Source organism: Vicugna pacos, chromosome X, assembly GCF_048564905.1.
Source record: "Vicugna pacos chromosome X, VicPac4, whole genome shotgun sequence".
NCBI lineage: Eukaryota > Metazoa > Chordata > Mammalia > Artiodactyla > Camelidae > Vicugna > Vicugna pacos.
The window spans coordinates 52,818,729-52,833,197 of NC_133023.1; the positions used below are offsets into that span (position 1 = coordinate 52,818,729).

The following is a 14,469-nucleotide window of genomic DNA, read 5'->3' on the forward strand; positions in this document are numbered from 1 at the left end:
CACTAGAAGGGTTTCAGAGTATCCTTGTTGGAACCCAGGGTCCATTGCTCTTATCAGACAGAAAGAAAACAGGGTAGATGGTGGTGAGAATATGGGAATGTAAGAGGCTGAGGACGAGGTGAGTCAATTGGCCAAGATGGTGGGAGCCATTGTTTCCTTCTCTATCTGGCTATTGCACAAAGTCTTCCGCCCTGTCACGTGGTTGATGAGATTTGGGGTAGACGTGAGGCTGACCTGGTGACTAAGAAGACCCTCGCTATCTCGCACTGGGTGGGAGAGCAGGAAGAAGTAGGATCGGTGGTGAGATGCCTCTCAGAGGGGGAGGGAGGAGGCCGAAGGGGGACTCCAATCCGGGAGAGGAGGCCCGATGGCTAAGGGGAGGCAGAATCATGGAGCTAAATTACTTGAGGCCAGTGTACAATAGAGAAGGGGGACTTCCTGCTCAAGGTGGGGGCGTGGAACTTTCAAGTTGCCCCTGGTGGGGCGGGGCTCGCTCGGCCCCTCCCTCCCTCCAAGCTGCCCAGCTGCGCGCTCAGTCCCAGGGCGCCACACCAGGCGCCAGCGACCCCATTTGCTCGGCCGCGGGCTCAGGAGCCGCCGCGGACGCATGGCCCAGGCGCGAGGCTGGGAGCCGGCCTTGCGGTTTCCGAAGCTCAGGGCGTGGACGCCCTGGACGCCATCGGGTGTGAAGGGCACGCGCTGGGACCCGCCAAGCTGGAAACCAGGTGATCAGAGCCGGGCGGACCTTGCGGGAGGTCAGGGCTCGGCTGCACTTCAGCCCTGAGTTCCCCCGCCCCAGCGCTGCCGTCCCGCCGGCTCCACAAGACGCCCCTCGCTGCTTCGCCCGCGGTTCCAGTCCCGTTTTCATCTACTAGTCCGCTGTCTGTTGGCCTAAACCCCGCCCCTTGGCTGGCAGGCCCCAATTTTCAGACCTTCCACCCCTGCAGCCTGCTTGCTTCTAATTCTTGGCCAGCTCTTGCTGTGTCCGTGGGTGTGCCATCCTTTCATCCCTACTGTCTGTTTGGCTTAGTCGCTACCCATCTCTCTCCCTCTGTCGCCATCCTCCTTTCAGAAAGAACAATGTTTTGGTTATTAACACATAGTAGGCGGTTCAATAAACAGTATGTTTCTGGCTCCCTATTCCTCCAGCACTTTCTCTGTCACTGCCTCCACCCTCCAGAATGTCTTCCTGTTCCACTATATGTCTGATCCTCGGTCTGTATTTTTACCTCTTCATTCCAATTCCTGTCTGTCCTTCTAACCCACGTTCTGTCTTTGAATTTTACTACCTAGTCGGTAGCTCCCTACACTCCTCATCATCCCAAGGGCCCCTTACTGACCCCACTCAGCCTCTTAGGTGTGGGACACAGCCCAGCCCTCTTGGCAGCATGTTTTTAGTTTGAATTGCCTAAAATCTCCACTCGAAGGTCTGTTTCCACTTAAGTTGGTCTCCAAGAGTGCCTGGAACTTTGTCTTTTTTTAAATTGAAAAAAATATGTATTTCTTTGAACACTGAAAAAAAAATTCCAGGCTCTGCCCATTCCTTTTCCCCGATAAATTCCCCCTTGCTCCCACCCAAATGCCAGATGGGAAATAGCAAACCGAATTGGGTTCCTTGACATAGATTTGTCATAGAACGTGAATGCATTGAAGGAGAGGGTCTGTAGAAATTCTCACATCAGATGCTCTAATTGTACGTATGTGACACTAAAGACCAGAGAGGACCAGACTCTCAGCCAGATCATACAGCATCTCAGTGGTAGAAGCAGGGTGGAAGCCAGAGTTGCAGTGTCCTGGTGCCTGATTCAGGAGCCTTGGTGGAAATGGGGCCCAGGAGCTTCTTTCCTGGTGTTTCTTGGTGGTCTGTGGATCTAGAGGTATCACATGTCCAACCTGGGAGACTTGCTGCCCTCTCTCACTTCCTGTCCTCTGGGACCTAACCTGTCCGGCCATCTGCTTGGGTTGGGCATTCTCCATCTGGAGTTGCTGTGGCCTCCCACAGGGTATGGGAGCTCCAGGAAGACAGAGACCCCTATTGGGCCTATCTGCCATGTTCCCTGCCCCAGCCTCTGCCAGTGCCTGGATGCCCATGTTGATTGACAGGTTGACGTGTATGGGATGGGTAGAGAAGCCCTGGCTGAGGTCAGATCAGAACTTTTATTATTTATTGTGTGTGTGTTTGTGTGTAAAAGTATTGGGGAAGGGGGAGCTGTGCTTGGGCAAAGGCCCACTGAGATGGGACAGGGACTCCAACGCCAAGAACTCATACCTTTTGTTGAGTGGCCCTTGAGCCACATCGTACATCACATGCCCTCTCTAATGTCATCCTGGGGCCTCTGAGAGGTATCATCCAGGGAAAGGAGACAGAGTGGATGGGTGGCCGGGGGATGGGCATGTCTGCCTGAATTGAGATTGCCAAGCCCCAGATTCATAGTCACAGGATTGGTCTGGGCCATGCTGTGGGCGGGACCTGGAAAAGCTACTCCCTTCCCTCATCCTCCAACTTTGTGGGCTGCAGCATGAGGTCAGGCTGTGGTGGGCTGGTGATGGAACCTGTGGGTAGGAAAGAAGAGCCTTCTCTTTCCTCCTCTGCCATCTCCTCCTTACCCTCCCAGGTTTTGTCTTGGGAGCTGCTTCCTCAGAGGGCCATGTGGAAAGGTCCCAGGCAAGGGGGCAGGATCCTGAGCTCTGTTCTCGTGCTCTGGGTGTCTATCGCTGCAGGATGAGCTGAGGGCAGCACTGGAGGCAGAGGCTGGGTTTCCAGCCCTCTGGGCTGGCTTGGCCTCAGCCGCCTCCCTTTCTCTGCCTGTCACCTCAGCTCTCCCCCTTCCTTTTCTCACTTTGCTCTTTCTTGCCTGGCCCCCAGCTAACCCCCATTTTCAGAAGACCCTCACACCCCCACCACCCTCTTTCTTTGCAGAAACCCTTTGCGTGTAGGGTTTCCAGGACCCCCATCCCATGGGCACCCACAGAGAAGTTCACAGAAGCAGAGAATGCTCTGGAAAAAAGAGACCATGGAAACCAGGACCCAGCTCTATTTTTCCCAGATGAGGAAACTGAGCCTAGATTAGAAGGAGCAAGTTGGAGGGCTGAAACTAAATCAGGCTAAGGGGGCTGTTGGGAAGGGTAGAGGGCAGGCTTCTCTGCCCTCTGCTGCTTGTAGTGTGCAAGGTGAGGGCTTCTATTAGAAGCAGGCTTGCCTTTGCTCATTTCCCTTTAGCACAGTGACCTTCCTCTGAAGGACAGGAATGGCATGGGGTGTGGGGACTGGGGGTGGACATCCTGCTTTGGGTGTCTATGCCCAGCGTGACCCTACCTATTTCATTTGGGCCAAGGTAGGCCGACCTCCCCGAGGGAATAGGGCAGGGAGGAGGGGAGAGTGGGGTGTGGAAAACCTCTGCCACCTTTGAGATAGGCTAGTAAAGCCAGGGTGTGAAATGGTGCCCATTGCTGGGCCTGTTGGGTGGACGCTGCAGGCCATCCGGCTGACACTTTATCTTGTATTTGTTGGAGACAGGGGGACAGGCTCTTGGAGGTCTGGGGAAGAGCTGGGGACAGTGACTGAGTTCTCCACCTCCAGCTGCCCAGTCCAAGTGTCTGGAGGCAGTTGCTGGTTGCCCCAACACTGTCCTCTTGATGGCTCTGGGAGTGGGAGGCAGGTGGGAGGAAGTGAATGCCTCTGTGTCTCAGCTTAGGGAGGGAGAGCCCGGAGAGGACAAGTGACCCCTGAAACTCCCCTGGCCTGTGCCTGGCTAGGCCAGTGCTCTAGTTCCCCTTCCAGTCAGCCCAGCGCTCCCAGCCCAGCACAGAGCTACCCCTTTGCAGAGTGCTCTGGGCTGTGGGCTGAGAGCGGGTCTTTGTGTGCCTCCCAGGACATAGCTGTCTGTCCCCCATCCCCACTTGGCAATGCTCAGTGAGGTGCCCGTATGCCCCTCACCTTTGCAAGGCCCTCTCACCCCTCCATTCCCCCCTCCCACATCTGGCCATACTCCAGCTGCCCCTCTTAGTGCAAAGCCCCCTGACGTGGCCACGGCTCTTCAGGAACTTTTTTTTTTATGAGCTGTAACAGTCCCACGTTGTGGCAGCCTGATCAATAGCTCCCTTTCATGAGGCTGGGTGGGGGCCCTAAACCACCAAGGAGCAGGCGTTTACCCCCCCAAGCCTGACTGGTGGGCTTTCCATGATGCCTGCAGGAATTTGTGTGCAAGCATGTGTGCGTGTGTCACGGCACCCGTGGTAACATGCTGGGTGGGGCTGGTCTGAGTGTAATTCACATTCCCCTCACAGCTCCTACTCTTCTTTTTTTTTTTTCTTCCCAGCTGAGTTCCCTGGGATTATGTGCAGTTGATGTTGGCTGCAATGAAAAGAGTAGTGGAAAAGTCTGTTGGGTTCTTTCCTGTTGCTCAGCTATTTCAGAGTGGGGCTGTGGGTCTGCCTGCAGCAGCCTGAGGAATCCCTTAGGCAGGAAGGGTCATAGGGACTGTTGTAAGTCCTCAGTTTGGCACTTATTGGGACCCAAGTGTCTCAGAATGAGGCTCAGGGTAATGGCATAGGGACTTTATCTCTGCCACTGCCTGGAAGCAAAGAGTTGACTGCCCCCAGCAAAAAGCTTAGCTTTGCAATACCTTCAGTGCCATCCTGTCACCTGTCACCCTTTACAGTATAGCACGTATCCATTGCCTCAACTTCGCCCACTAGGAATTGTGCTCTACCCTCATTTTACAGGTGAAGAAACTGATGGTTGGCATGGCACAATGACTTTGCCTGGGTGACACTACCAGAGAGTAGTAGAATTGGGACTAGCACCCACCTCTCTTCCTTCCTGATCCAGACGTCACTCCACCATTGCTCAGTGCCTCTGTCACTGTATCTAACACCTAGAAGCCCTTTCTGGGTGCCAATCACCAAGCCAAGTATAATTTAGTTCAGCGCCAAGCACCTCAAGGCTCCAGTTATCTCCAAAGCCATTCAAGATGCAGTGCAGAAAGGAGCCTATGAAAAGGTACCATGTCCTCATCTTCCAGGCACCATTTCTGAATATCTGTTCTATGCAAGACTCTGGCTTAGGTTGGGGGTCAGGGCGGGGGAGGAGCTTGGCAAGCAAGGGCTCGTGGTGGTTGAAGGAGATGAGCTATCTGTTTTTCTGAAGAGGCTGAGCATTCCTTGATTTTCTGAAGCTCATGGGATAAGGTAAAGAGATCAGAAAAGATGCGGAGAGATAGCCTCGACATTGCTGGAACCATTTCAGAATGTCACAATGTGTGTGGCAAATATTAGGACTGTAGCTTTCGCTGACTATTGTGTTCACTCATTCAGCAGATGTTTTTAATTGAGTACCTAGTCTATGCCAGACACTGTGAAGCTCTTGTGCTAATTATTTATAGCAGTTGCTCCCTTTTGAACTATTTTTATAGTTTTTGTACTTTCTGTAGCTTTCCCTTTTGTAGTTTTCTGGTTTGATTGCCTTTTTTTTTCTTAAAGAATTGGATGTCTTACAACCCATTATCTCTGATTCAGTTAAATGTATCTACTAAAATTGGGTTTTTAGCTCACTGTTCATTTGATTGTATTTATTCATGGTTGTCCTTTGAGTATCTTTTAATATTTGTCCAGCCATTAGGAAATATTACTGAGAAAGGACTGTAGGTGCTGTTTTTGGTGTCAGGTGGTGGATGGAATCAGCTCTGACATGGTTTCCTGCTATTAAGGAAGCTATAGAATCATTGCAGGACTCACGTTCTTATATCCTTCTAGCCTTTTGCAGAAGCAAGATAAGTTGGGCTCCAACTCAGAGCCCTGGGGATGCTTACACATGTAACAACCCAGACTCAGGAAGGAGGTCACCTCGCTTTCCACCCATCATAAGGGTTTCTGAGTCTGGGTATGATTTTGTTTCCAGGAGTGAGTTCTGGCATACAGGCCTCGTCTACATCTGAGACCCAACGAGGCATGGCTCATCTTGAACAAAGTGCCAGATGCACTCTTGCCATTGAGAGGAAAAGAAGGGTACACACTGGAGGTAGCCTCACTTCACCAAGTCTCCTCTGATTCTCATCAGGGCTGGAAGAGAAAGAAGGTGGGAGAATTCCGATTTGGCCTAGTGGACTGAAGGCCAGACAGGCGGGGGCACCTAGGGCTATGTCTGGCTCTGTCATTGCTTCAGATGATCTTAAGAAAGTTGAAGTCCTAAGAAACATTAATTTTTGCTCTCATCTGTGTTGGGTACTCTAGCCAACAAGTTGGATGCAGTCCTTGCTTTCTAGGAACCTCAGCTATACTCTCCCATCTGTTAGGTATGGAATATCCCATCTGTTAAGAGAAAATAACCAGTGTGCAGTTATTGTTCCTGCCATGGATTTGCTGAGAAAAACTTGAGTGAGTCATCTCTTCTTAGTGTCTTTATTTATAAACGTGGAGGATGGTGATTGAATGGCATGGGGTCTTGCGTACTCCCAGCCCTGGCTAATAGGCGTCCCTATTCAACAGTGAAATCATAGCATGAACTTGTGTTGGACCCTTGTGAGGAAAGTTAAGAGAAGTCAAACCTTAACACTCCGTTTCTTACTGAATTTAAATAGGCTTTTTGGTGGTACTTGCTGTTACACCTCTTGGGAGCCCTCTTTTGCCATGATTAATGTATATGCCGCAAGTTTTTCCATGCATTTCTCTGTACAGGTAGAGTTTGGACTGGGGCAGAGAACTGGGAACCATGGGAAAGTTGCAGAATGCTGGGGCCTGAACAAGGTGGAAATGGCAACTTCCTGCTCAGATACCTCATGTTCTCTTGGTTGCCCCTAGTAATCAGAGATCTCAGCAAATTGTGTCATCTCACCTCTCCATAAATTATCCTCAGCAAGCCACAGAACCTTCCTGCACACATGGCATATGTATTTAAATCCCCAACATGGTTCCAGACACATACAGAGCTCAATAAATATTAGTCTGCACGTCCGGCCAACCGGCTCCTTCACCCTCAGCCGCTGGCTCTCGGCCGGTGCCCTGTCCCAGCACCACCCCCATTCCGCCACGGTGTGAACTGAGGAAGAGGCAGAGGTGCGGGGATTGGTGGAGCTCAAAGGCAGAGCCCCGCCCACCACAATTGGGGCCGCTTTCTGGGGAGTTCGGTGGGCCGGGCTGCGCCCTCATTGGTCGAAGGTCCTGTAGGTGGGAGGGGCGTCCCCGCCACCCGACTCGCTGCAGTTCCCTCCCCACCTGCGGCTAGAGTGGCCCCAAGTTGACAACAGCTAAGCGGCCGCGGCAGCTGCTCCTCCGGCTGGCACTGTTACCCTCGCCCGACCCCGAGCTCCGCGAGTGCTTCCTACCCGCCGGTTGCAGCGTGGGGATCTCAAACGCAAAGCGGTGGATAAGGCCTCCAGGTGGGAGTTGGGGCGATAACCCGGGGAGGTCGGGACCGGCGGGGCACCGGGACTCCCTCATCTCTCCTCGCCTCTCCGGTGAGCTCCCGTCCCGCTCTTAGAGGTTTGGCTGCGCAGCGTCCACAGGAGACGCGGAGGAAGCGAGCCAAGCCACTTGAGCCCCGGGATTTGAGGCCAGAGTCGCTGAAATTGGGGAACCCCCAGAGCCCTCCGGCCACGTTCCTCCCGAGGAAGCCCCGCGAGTGGCGTAGTGGGGTGGTGAAAGGCGGCGGTCCGCCCGTTATCCCCGGGCCTGGCGGGAGTCCGGAGCCCTGGCTCCTGGGCTTGGGAGGCAGGCTGGTGCTGGGTGGGGTGGCGGGGCTTGGACTCTGTGGTCGTGTCACGCCGCTTTTCCTTTCCTCTCCTCCTTCCCCTGCTGTTGAGCGAATTTCCAGGAAGCCCCCGGTTGGGCGGCATGGGTTTTCCCCTTGGCCATTGCCTTCCCTTCTGAGAAACGCCCGGACTTTCCTGGTATTAGGGTAGCAGCGGGGATCAAGCGAAAACCTTTGGAAAAGTCGATTCTTTCAAGGCTCACTTTCCCCATGAACTCCAAAAAGGAGTTTGGATTAGAGAACCTCTGAGGAAAGACCTTTTAGTGGAAGTTTTTGGGATTTCCAGATTAAGTAGTCTGGGGTTCTCTCCCCCATTTCTCTTCTCCCAAGATTCTTTAAAGTTAAGCATCAAGTTACCACTCAGGAAATCAAGGTTCAGCCACTAATGCATATGACCATAGGAAAGTCATGTTACTTCTGTGGGCCACAGTGTTTTCAACTGCACCTTGGGTGGTGGGCTCAATTTCAGTATCTAAAGGGCCAGTCTTTTCCTCCCTAACATTTGGTGACTTGGTGCATGGGTACAGGCTCTTGAACTGGCGGGTAAAGGGTTGTTTCTGAGATGCTTGGGGCAACAGGAGCTATGCAGATGGAGAGCCTTGTGATGGTTATGCAGCTAAGCCAGCTGGAAAACTAGTGGCGGTGGGGAGGGCAAGCAGGAGAGCAGCCAGACTGAAGGTGAGGAGTAGAGCTGGTGCAGAGCCCCGGGTCCCAGAGGTTGGGCTGGAGGGCTCTGGCTTGTCTCCATCCCACTCAGAGCACCCAGACCTACTGACCCCAGAGGAGAGGGTGATGAATCACACTCGGGGCTATTTTCAAACCCTGACTCTTCCCTGTTCCCGCCCCCACTCTAGGGGTTGATGTTCCCACCCACCATCTGTCTGACTGCTCTGAATTTTCCCTTAACTTTCATCCTCCTGGAATGAAGGAGAGACAACTCTTGTGGGGAATGGGAGAACAGGCAGCCCAAGGGTGTGGAGAAGGTGGTGGTTGCAGGTGGTTTCTGAGTGGTTAATAGAGTGAGCCAGAAGAGTATCATGGGAATGATGGTTTGGGGGTAGGGGATTCTATCACCCTAAAGCTACATCTCCTGTATCTCTGGACATTCTGGGCTGGTCCTCATTTCTGGGATCTGGCCTTTGTCCAACTATGATCTGGATTTGGGATGTGGAATTTCTGCTCCCTGGATCTCTGTAGTTAGGTTAGAAAACACCACGTGGATAGAGTCTGGTCTCCCCTATTTGCTTGTGGGCCCTCCACTCCTTAAGCAACTCTTGGAGAAGTATGCTAAACCTCTCTGTGCATCTGTGGCTCTTCTCCCCAATCTGGAGAGGAGAAGCTGTTGGGAGATGATATCTGGAAGTGTTTAGGGCAAGAAGAGAGGCTGAAGGTACACAAAGGGGTTGTATACCCTAGGTGAGTTCTGGGAGCGGCAGAAGGGCCTTCCTTATTAAAGCACAATGCCTCCTAAGTTTGAGCAGAGGAGTGAAGAAAGTGGCACAGAGAAGCCTGAACTTTGACCCTCTCTGTCTTCTTAAAGTATAAAAGTTCCATTCTTAGGGCTACAGATTGGAGTGGGAGCAGAGGACCCCTGTAGCCAGGTATAGGGATAGTAGCAGCAACACAAAAGCAAGAAAGTCCCCAGGGGAGAAGAGGATGGAGTCTCTAATGAGGATGCTGTGGCAGCTGTCAGTGCTTTTCCACTAGGAGACTCCTGGAGCTCCCTGTTCCAGCCACAGAAAGTTCAGGTTCAAAAGATGGCAGGCTTGACAAAAGCAGGCTGTGCCCCCACCTTCTTGGGGAAGGTGGGGCATGAGGTCTCTTACTGGGAGAAGGAGTTACCTCTGGTTTGAATAGAATAAGGAGAATTTTTTTTTCTTGTGCTCCCAGTTTAGGAAGGATCAAGCATCACAGCCCCTTGGAAAGCTGTTATTACATAAAATAGAGATTGAAGATATGAAAGATGCGAAGTGCTCTGGGATGGGATGTGTGAACCCATCCTGTAACCTTAAACAGAGAAGTTGAGCAGAGGGCTGGGCACACAGTTGTTGGTGTCAAATTTTTATTGTGGCTCAATTCATCTCTGACCTGGGGCCTTGGTTTCTCTGTGTGTACTGGGGTAGGGAAAAGGGTCCTAGTAAATTTGAATCAGTGGACTGGAGGCCACGGTCTGGGCCCTTGTCATAAGTCTGAAGTGTTGTGTTTGTGTGTTGAGTCTCCTCTTGCCCAGCCCCCCACCTTGGGGACTTGCATGCCCACTATTGCTGTCCCTGTTTACTCTGACCACGCAGGAACTGTAGAACTGGATGTTAAATTCCTTAGGAGTCCAGCATGGTGTGAGACAAGGAATAGGGGACTGGGAGCTGAACACATGGAGGTGTAAATCCAGGCTCTGCTGCTCCACTCAACCTCTCAGGCTCTTGGTTTCTCCCAGGTTTTCCCACCTCACTGGATTAAATGAGGGGATCCACAGCTAAGTGCTTTGTAAACTACCAAATGCTGTATAAATTATTAGTCGTTAAGTTCAGGCTTGGTACTAGGTCCTGTTAACCCCCAACTTTATGGAATCTACCATCTGTAGATGGGGGTTACTGGCATGAATGATACATGACAAACTAAGTCTTTACCTCAATAAGGGCTTTAAAAATTATTGTGAAGAATTTCAAACATACATAAAAGTAGAGACAATTAATATAATAAGGTCCCATGTACTTAACTTCCCATGTCACTCAACTTCAACAGCCATTAGCTCATGGCCAGTCCTTACCTATTTATGCCTCCATCTACTTCATCTTCTTTCTGTTATTTGGAAATGGATCCCAGACACCTTATCAATTTCTCTATAGTCATATATACGTATATAAATTGGGGCACATAAAAAATGGACACTGCACCACTATCACACTTTAAAACAGTCCCTTGATATCATCATATACCCTGGTAGTGTTCATATTTCCAATTGTTGAGGAAAACATTTCGCCCAGGGAGGCCTGACCAGAGAGCAATTACTTTTGACCAAGGGGGAGGTGACATTTGAGCTGAACCTTGAAAGAGAAGCCCAGGAAAGGTCTGAGCTGGTGGGATTCTGGAGCCCTAGCCCCTCGTTTTACAGCACCGGCTGCTGTCTCTGAGGGTTGGACTCCAGGGCTCAGGCTCCCAAGGCTGACTTGTGGAGGCTTCTTGTGGAAACTACGTGCCTTGGTTCTCCAGTGGTAAATAAGAGGTCGAACTCTCCCACTGGCCTCCACAGTTCCAGGGCCACCCATGAGCTTGAGGTCGGCAGGCCTGGGAGAATTCCTGGGAGGCTGCTTGCCTCCCGGCCCCTCCCCTGCCCCTGGCCCTGGAGGCCAGTTCTAGTTCAGAGCAAAACAGGATGCATTCAGGATGAGCGTCTTTCCCAGCTTGTCATCTAATCACCATGACCCAGCTTGGAGCTTCCGCTCTCATTCATGATAAAAACCCTCACTGTCTCGCTTTTCCCTCCCACCCCAGCAAGGGTGTGCTGACTTCCTCCACATCCGGGCCGGCCCTCCTCCACCCCCATGTGGAGCTGAGGGAGAGCTTCCCTCATCCAGGCCTCACTGCCCCAGAGCCTCCTGCTCTTGGGCTGTCCTTGGGAGAGGAGTGGCCCCTTTCCAACCAGCCTGGGGTCCTGCCACCGCTTGGTTAATGATTGAGCCACATAATAACCACCTTGGAAAGTCACCTCCAGGGGATGGCCATTAACTACCTCCCAGTCCACCCCATGCCTTAAACGGACCCCATTTTGAGCCCTCCCCCTCCCCCAAGTGGACATTTCCAAACATTCAGTCATGAGAACTTCTGTGGCCAATTAAACTTCTGCCCCTGTGTTTTCACTTGGGCAAACAGAAGTAGTCATTCACATTGCTTTAAGGAGACATATGCAGCTTGGGTGGTATTGAGAGGGGCAGGGAGTTGAATTGATTGGGATTCAGATGGGCAGTGGGGTAAGGTTTCTTTTTTTTTTAAGGCATCAGCCTCAGAAGGGGGTGGGGGTGTTTCCAGGAGCACTTGACCCCCTGATCTAAAAGAGCCAGAAATGCCTACCCCAAAGGTTTGCCATTCCTGGGGGTGGGGTGAAGGGGCTGTGTGTATGTCTGTTTTTAGTACAGCTGTGGGTCCCTCCACACTAGGCTGGGGCATGAGGCCTGAGGCCTCCCTAGTGGAGGAGGAGGACTTCCTCAGAAAGCCTGTATCTTGACAAGCAGTGGGAGTTGGGGAGGGTCAGGCTAGGACACAGGTCCAATTTAGAAAACTCTAGACCACAAAAAGTTTTCTGCAGTTGCAGTGAGACAAGAGGGAACCAAAATTTAGTGAACCCTGTGGGCCTACTATAGGGTCAGGAAACCTGGCTACCAATTGTCCACTCTGTAGCTACCTCTCCATGAGTGACTTCAAAGAAAACATTTGCTTTCTTTGGACCCAGATCTTTAAAATGGGCAGGGACCGTGCTGTGGACTCAGTGGTCTCTCGGGCTTCCTTGTAGCTATAAAAGTGTGCGTCCCCAGGCAAGAGCTTTTTCTTATCCACAAGGCAAAGGTGTGCCAGGCCCGGTCACTCAATAGTCTCAGCTGGCTGGTCAGTTTGGGCTGGCTGAGCCTCGAACAACCACAGCTTGGGTTTTCCTGGAGCATGAGCTTTCGTGCAGTTTCCCCTCCAGCCCCTCCTGATGTTTGTGTCGGTCCCAGGGGGCCACCCTCTGGCCCAGTCCGCCACAAGTTAATGAGTGACCTACTCCTCCTGAGTAGTACCAGCCCAAGGTGCTCCTGGGATCCCGGGTCTCTGTGGGAAACAGCCGAGAGCCTAGCCAGCTCCGGTCACCTTGATGCTTCTCTCACGGTACCCTAGAGGAAGGAAGCAGACAGAGCTTGGGGAATAAGGGCCTTTAGAGGGCACTGGGTCTAACTCTCCTTCTGAAGCTTGGGTCTTCCCCACCCAGTACTTGTTCAGCTCTTGTCTTCCGTCTTCAATAAGTGGGAGTGTAGTGTTTGAAGGCAGTTGCTTTCAGTCATGGAATCTCCAAAAAATTTCTTTGTATGTTGAGCTGATCTCTGCCTCCCTATGGCTTCTGTCCCCAGGTCCCAGCTCTGCCCCTTGGTCCCCCCAGGCTCAGTCTGCCTGCTCTGACCTATGGACATCTGAGGACAGAACCCGATTCCCCCTGTGCTTTCTCCAGGCCAGACACCCTCAGCTCCTCCAAGTGCTCCTCCTGGGAGGATCTGGGACAAGTCCCCTTCCCAGCCTCTTTAGTGTTCTTTGCATATGCTACTGAATGTTGTTCTGTGGATGGGAAATGGGGCTCTGGAAGCCCCTCACTCTCCTCTGTTTATTTGTAGCCTGAACTTTTCCATTATCTTTTCCTGGTGACTCCAGAAGGTGGATTCTGAACCCCTGGAGTCCTGGGCCCAAACACCATCTCTTACCGTTCTGTCTGGTTTGTTTGTCCTGCCAGTCCAGCCAGCTCCCATGACCAGGGAGCCCTGGGAGGGTAGGGCTTCTTCTCGGTGCCCCCCCCAACCCCAGCAGAGGACAAGCCTGAGTCCAGGAGGTGCTCACCGGGATGAGCTGATGGCATCGTACTGTGTGGAGTTGCCTGTGGAGCCTGCTTTCCTGCCACTTGCTCTTGTCTCTTGGGCTGGTGGGGGTGGGGGAAGGGGCTATTTTAAGGAGCATCGAAGCTGGAAATGTGTCTGAGCCAGGCCCACAGTGGGGCCTAGAAGGGTGAATCAGACAGGGAGAAACACCCGCTGAGCCATTCCTGTAGCAGTTGATGACGATGATGGTTATGAGTCCTCCCCTTTGGTTAAAGTGTCCAGGGCACTTTCACGTCTATGGCCCCATGCTGTTCTCAGAGCAGCCTGGTCAGTCAGACAGTGGGATCTCCCTCCTCCTGTGCAATCCAGGCCGATCCCCACCTGAGGCCCAGAGAGAGGAAGGGCACAGGCTCCAGGGAGTGAGGATTTGGAACCCAGGTCTTCTGACGCTCAGCACCCCGCCCCGGTTTCCCCCAAACCACACCCGGCAGCCAAGGCAGCTAGGGCTGACTTGGCAGCTTCCCCACCACAGAGGAACTTCTGCCTGGGCTGCAACTCTGTTCCCATGGTAGAGCAAGCGACCTCCAGGGGAGGTGCCCAAGGATTTCCTGTCCTTTATCGGGGCTGGCCAAAGGCAGGCCTGTCTGAGGTGTGAGATAGGCACTTATAGCCAGCTTCTCTGCTCCAGGCTGAGGTCAAGTCAGGTGGGAGCAGAGGCAGCGAGCTTGGGAAGTACTTTGCCCCAAACATCTGGCCTGAGCAGCTCCTACCTAAACAGGGTTAAATGGGCTAAATAGGCAAAACAGAGGGGGGCATGTGGGAAAGGGTCCAGAGCAGAGCCAATGTGACCTCCACCCTGAATTGTGCACAGGGTGCCAGGGACAGGAGAGTGTCATAGTGAAGAGCGGGGGCTCTGCTGTAACACAGCACTGGCTGACTTTGGACAAGTTACCTGACCTCTGTGAGCCTCCATTTTGTCACCTCTAAGATGGAGATATGTATGTACCTCATGGAGTTGCTGAATACTAAATCCAAACATACAAATAACACTCTCATGATTATTATTGTTTAGTAGAACTTTCTGCCACCTTGTCACATGGCTGTTGCTCACTGACCTGGGGACAGGCAATGCTCAAACCTGCCACCTTCTGGGCATTAGGTATGGAC

General features: G+C 52.4%; 1 protein-coding gene across 3 annotated transcripts in view; it reads left to right on the top strand.

The window, feature by feature from the left end:
* Window positions 1–14,469, top strand: part of STARD8 (StAR related lipid transfer domain containing 8) — a 73,599-nt gene that overhangs the window by 33,869 nt on the left and 25,261 nt on the right. The window contains exon 1 of one of the 3 annotated variants that reach the window (XM_015248680.3): window positions 7,235–7,376. The exons of the other annotated variants lie outside the window; for them this stretch is intronic. The gene's annotated coding sequence lies outside the window, so the exon portion shown is untranslated. Of the gene's footprint in view, window positions 1–7,234; window positions 7,377–14,469 lie in introns of those variants that run through there. 3 annotated transcript variants of the gene reach the window in all.